Below are 6,132 nucleotides of genomic sequence, written 5' to 3' on the forward strand. Positions count from 1 at the left end.
GTCACACGTTCATAGGTGAGAATGATGATGAGTGTCACAGATCATCACATTCATCAAGTTGAAGAACAAGTGATATCTTGGAACAAGAACAAGCTGAATTGAATAGAAGAACAATAGTAATTGCATTAATACTCGAGGTACAGCAGAGCTCCACACCTTAATCTATGGTGTGTAGAAACTCCACCGTTGAAAATACATAAGAACAAGGTCTAGGCATGGCCGTGAGGCCAGCCTCCCAATGATCTAAGATCTAAAGTGATCAAAAGATGTCTACCCAGATCAAAAGATGAAAATACAATAGTGAAAGGTCCTATTTATAGGAAACTAGTAGCTTAAGAATTACAAAGATGAGTAAATGATATAAAAATCCACTTCCGGGCCCACTTGGTGTGTGCTTGGGCTGAGCAATGAAGCATTTTCGTGTAGAGACTTCTCTTGGAGTTAAACGCCAGCTTTTATGCCAGTTTGGGCGTTTAACTCCCACTTTGGTGCCAGTTCTGGCGTTTAACGCTGGGAATTCTGAGGGTGACTTTGAACGCCGGTTTGGGCCATCAAATCTTGGGCAAAGTATGGACTATTATATATTGCTGGAAAGCCCAGGATGTCTACTTTCCAACGCCATTGAGAGCGCGCCAATTGGGCTTCTGTAGCTCCAGAAAATCCACTTCGAGTGCAGGGAGGTTAGAGTCCAACAGCATCTGCAGTCCTTTTCAGTCTCTGAATCAGATTTTTGCTCAGGTCCCTCAATTTCAGCCAGAAAATACCTGAAATCACAGAAAAACACACAAACTCATAGTAAAGTCCAGAAAAGTGAATTTTAACTAAAAACTAATAAAAATATACTAAAAACTAACTAAATCATACTAAAAACACACTAAAAACAATGCCAAAAAGCGTACAAATTATCCGCTCATCACAACACCAAACTTAAATTGTTGCTTGTCCCCAAGTAACTGAAAATCAAATAAGATAAAAAGAATAGAATATGCAATGAACTCCAAAAATATCTATGAAGATCAGTATTAATTAGATGAGCGGGGCTTTTAGCCTTTTGCCTCTGAACAGTTTTGGCATCTCACTTTATCCTTTGAAATTCAAAATGATTGGCTTCTTTAGGAACTCAGAATCTAGATAGTGTTATTGATTCTCCTAGTTGAGTATGATGATTCTTGAACACAGCTACTTATTGAGTCTTGGCCGTGGCCCAAAGCACTCTGTCTTCCAGTATTACCACCGGATACATACATGCCACAGACACATAATTGGGTGAACCTTTTCAGATTGTGACTCAGCTTTGCTAGAGTCCCTAATTAGAGGTGTCCAGGGTTCTTAAGCACACTCTTTTTGCCTTGGATCACGACTTTAACCGCTCAGTCTCAAGTTTTTCACTTGACACCTTCACGCCACAAGCACATGGTTAGGGACAGCTTGGTTTAGCCGCTTAGGCCAGGATGTTATTCCTGTAGGCCCTCCTATCCACTGATGCTCAAAGCCTTGGATCCTTTTTATTACCCTTGCCTTTTGGTTTAAAGGGCTATTGGCTTCTTCTGCTTGCTCTCTCTTTTTTTTTTCACTGCTTTTTCTTGCTTCAAGAATCATTTTTATGATTTTTTAGATCCTCAGTAACATGTCTCCTTTTTCATCATTCTTTCAAGAGCCAACAACTTTAACATTCATGAACCAAAAATTCAAAAGACATATGCACTGTTTAAGCATACATTCAGAAAACAAAAGTATTGCCACCACATCAAAGTAATTAATCTGCTATAAAATCTGAAATTCATGCAATTCTTCTCGTTTTCAATTAAGAACTTTTTTTTTTTTAAGAAAGGTGATGGATTCATAGGACATTCATAACTTTAAGGCATAGACACTAATGATCATAAGACACAAACATAGATAAACATAGAGCATAATTTTCGAAAAACAGAAAAATAAGGAACAAGGAGATTAAAGAACGGGTCCACCTTAGTGATGGCGGCTTGTTCTTCCTCTTGAAGGTCTTATGGAGTGCTTGAGTTCCTCAATATCTCTTCCTTGCCTTTGTTGCTCCTCTCTCATGATTCTTTGATCTTCTCTAATTTCATGGAGGAGGATGGAATGTTCTTGGTGCTCCACCCTTAGTTGTCCCATGTTGGAACTCAATTCTCCTAGGGAGGTATTTAGTTGCTCCCAATAGTTTTGTGGAGGAAAGTGCATCCCTTGAGGCATCTCAGGGATTTCATGATGAGTGGGGTCTCTTGTTTGCTCCATCCTTTTCTTAGTGATGGGCTTGTCCTCATCAATGAGGATGTCTCCTTCAATGTCGACTCCTACTGAATAACAGAGGTGACGAATGAGATGAGAAAAGGCTAGCCTTGCCAAGGTAGAGGACTTGTCCGCCACCTTATAGAGTTCTTGGGCTATAACCTCATGAACTTCTACTTCTTCTCCAATCATGATGCTATGAATCATGATGGCTCGGTCTAGAGTAACTTCAGACCGGTTGCTAGTGGAAATGATTGAGCGTTGGATAAACTCCAACCATCCCTTAGCCACGGGCTTGAGGTCATGCCTTCTCAATTGAACCGGCTTCCCTCTTGAATCTCTCTTCCATTGGGCGCCCTCTTCACAAATGTCAGTGAGGACTTGGTCTAACCTTTGATCAAAGTTGACCCTTCTTGTGTAAGGATGTTCATCTCCTTGCATCATGGGCAAGTTGAATGCCAACCTCACATTTTCCGGACTAAAATCTAAGTATTTCCCCCGAACCATTGTAAGCCAATTCTTTGGGTCCGGGTTCACACTTTGATCATGGTTCTTGGTGATCCATGCATTGGCATAGAACTCTTGAACCATTAAGATTCTGACATGTTGAATGGGGTTGGTAAGAACTTACCAACCTCTTCTTCTAATCTCATGTCGGATCTCCGGATATTCACTCTTTTTGAGTTTGAAATGGGATATTCACTCTTTTTGATGCACCCTTGAGATGAATCTCTCCATCTCCCATGACTCGGTGGTGGAGGCTTTTGCCTTCCCTTTCCTCTTTCTAGAGGTTTCTCCGGCCTTGGATGCCATAAATAGTTATGGAAAAACAAAAAGCAATGCTTTTACCACACCAAACTTAAAAGGTTTGCTCTTCCTCGAGCAAAAGAAGAAAGAAGAGAGTAGAAGAAGAAGAAAATGGAGGAGATGGAGGAGGCTTATGTTTCGGCCAAAGGGGGAAGAAGTAGTGTTTAGGGTGTGTGAAAATGAAGGAGTGAAGATGGGTTTATATAGGGGTGAGGGGAGGGGTAGGGTTCGGCCATTATGGGTGGGTTTGGGAGGGAAAGTGGTTTGAATTTGAATGGTGAGGTAGGTGGGGTTTTATGAAGGATGGATGTGAGTGGTGAAGAGAATAGTGGGATTTGATAGGTGAAGGGTTTTTGGGGAAGAGTGGTTGAGGTGATTGGTGAATGGGTAAAGAAGAAAGAGGGTGGTGGGGGTTGGTAGGGATCCTGTGGGGTCCACAGATTCTGAGGTGTCAAGGAAAAGTCATCCCTGCACCAAATGGCATGCAAAAATGCATTCTGAGCCAATTCTGGCATTAAACGCCGGGCTGGTGCCCATTTCTGGCGTTTAACGCCAGGTTCTTGCCCTTTCCTGGCGTTTAACGCCAGTCTGGTGCCCCTTTCTGGCGTTAAACGCCCAGAATGGTGCCAGACTGGGCGTTAAACGCCCATCTTTTAGCCTTACTGGCGTTTAAACGCCAGTAGGTTCTTCCTCCAGGGTGTGCTATTTTTCTTCCTGTTTTTCATTCTGTTTTTGCTTTTTCAATTGATTTTGTGACTTCTCATGATCATCAACCTACAGAAAACATAAAATAGCAAAAGAAAAATAGATAAAATATAACATTGGGTTGCCTCCCAACAAGCGCTTCTTTAATGTCAGTAGCTTGACAGAGGGCTCTCATGGAGCCTCACAGATACTCAGAGCAATGTTGGAACCTCCCAACACCAAACTTAGAGTTTGAAAGTGGGGGTTCAACACCAAACTTAGAAGTTGGTTGTGGCCTCCCAACACCAAACTTAGAGTTTGACTGTGGGGGCTCTGTTTGACTCTGCTTTGAGAGAAGCTCTTCATGCTTCCTCTCCATGGTGACAGAGGGATATCCTTGAGCCTTAAACACAAAAGATTCTTCATTCACTTGAATGATCAATTCACCTCTATCAACATCAATCACAGCCTTAGCTGTGGCTAGGAAGGGTCTGCCAAGGATGATGGATTCATCCATGCATTTCCCCGTCTCTAGGATTATGAAATCAGCAGGGATGTAATGGTCTTCAACCTTTACCAGAACATCCTCTACAAGTCCATAAGCTTGTTTCTTTGAATTGTCTGCCATCTCTAGTGAGATTCTTGCAGCTTGTACCTCAAAGATCCCTAGCTTCTCCATTACAGAGAGAAGCATGAGGTTTACACTTGACCCTAAGTCACACAGAGCCTTTTTGAAGGTCATGGTGCCTATGGTACAAGGTATTGAAAACTTCCCAAGATCTTGTCTCTTTTGAGGTAATCTCTGCCTAGACAAGTCATCCAATTCTTTGGTGAGCAAAGGAGGTTCATTCTCCCAAGTCTCATTACCAAATAACTTGTCATTTAGCTTCATGATTGCTCCAAGGTATTTAGCAACTTGCTCTTCAGTGACATACTCATCCTCTTCAGAGGAAGAATACTCATCAAGGCTCATGAATGGCAGAAGTAAATCCAATGGAATCTCTATGGTCTCATTTTGAACCTCAGATTCCCATGGTTCCTCATTGGGGAACTCAGTGGAGGCCAGTGGACGTCCCTTGAGGTCTTCCTCAGTGGCGTTCACTTCCTCTTCCTCCTCTCCAAATTCGGCCATGTTGATGGCCTTGCACTCTCCTTTTGGATTTTCTTCTGTATTGCTTAGAAGAGTACTAGGAGGGAGTTCAGTAACTTTCTTGCTCAGCTGTCCCACTTGTGCCTCCAAGTTTCTAATGGAGGACCTTGTTTCATTCATGAAACTTTGAGTGGTTTTGATCAGATCAGAGACCATGGTTGCTAAGTCAGAGTGGCTCTGCTTAGAACTCTCTGTCTGTTGCTGAGAAGATGATGGAAAAGGCTTGCCATTGCTAAACCTGTTTCTTCCATCATTATTGTTGTTGAAACCTTGTTGAGGTCTCTGTTGATCCTTCCATGAGAAATTTGGGTGATTTCTCCATGAAGAATTATAGGTGTTTCCATAGGGTTCTCCTAGGTAATTCACCTCTTCCATTGAAGGGTTCTCAGGATCATAAGCTTCTTCTTCAGATGAAGCATCCTTAGTACTGACTGGTGCATTTTTGCATTCCAAACAGACTTTGAGAAATTAAATTGACTTGCTGAGTTAATATTTTGTTCTGAGCCAATATGGCATTCAGAGTATCAATCTCAAGAACTCCTTTCTTCTGATTTGTCCCACTGTTCACAGGATTCCTTTCAGAAGTGTACATGAATTGGTTATTTGCAACCATTTCAATGAGCTCTTGAGCTTCTGCAGGCGTCTTCTTCAGATGAAGAGATCCTCCAGCAGAGCTATCCAAAGACATCTTGGACAGTTCAGATAGACCATCATAGAAAATACCTATGATGCTCCATTCAGAAAGCATGTCAGAAGGACATTTTCTGATCAATTGTTTGTATCTTTCCCAAGCTTCATAGAGGGATTCTCCTTCCTTCTGTCTGAAGGTTTGGACTTCCACTCTAAGCTTACTCAATTTTTGAGGTGGAAAGAACTTTGCCAAGAAGGCATTGACTAGCTTTTCCCAAGAGTTCAGGCTTTCTTTAGGTTGTGAGTCCAACCATGTTCTAGCTCTGTCTCTTACAGCCAAAGGGAATAGCATAAGTCTGTAGACCTCAGGGTCAACCCCATTAGTCTTGACAGTGTCACAGATTTGCAAGAATTCAGCTAAAAACTGATGAGGATCTTCCAATGGAAGTCCATGGAACTTGCAATTCTGTTGCATTAGAGAAACTAATTGAGGCTTAAGCTCAAAGTTGTTTGCTCCAATGGCAGGGATAGAGATGCTTCTCCCATAGAAGTCGGGAGTAGGTGCAGTAAAGTCACCAAGCACCTTCCTTGCATTGTTGGCATTGTTGTTGTTT

At 42.0% G+C, this 6,132-nt stretch overlaps 1 non-coding gene across 1 annotated transcript; it reads left to right on the plus strand.

Annotated features, from left to right (window-relative positions):
• Positions 1-5,630: 5,630 nt before the first annotated feature.
• Positions 5,631-5,738, plus strand: LOC130964042 (small nucleolar RNA R71). Its single transcript, XR_009080154.1, has one exon. It is a non-coding gene; the product is annotated as a small nucleolar RNA R71 (small nucleolar RNA).
• The last annotated feature ends 394 nt before the right edge of the window (positions 5,739-6,132 follow it).

This window comes from Arachis stenosperma, chromosome 2 (assembly GCF_014773155.1).
Source record: "Arachis stenosperma cultivar V10309 chromosome 2, arast.V10309.gnm1.PFL2, whole genome shotgun sequence".
Lineage (NCBI taxonomy): Eukaryota > Viridiplantae > Streptophyta > Magnoliopsida > Fabales > Fabaceae > Arachis > Arachis stenosperma.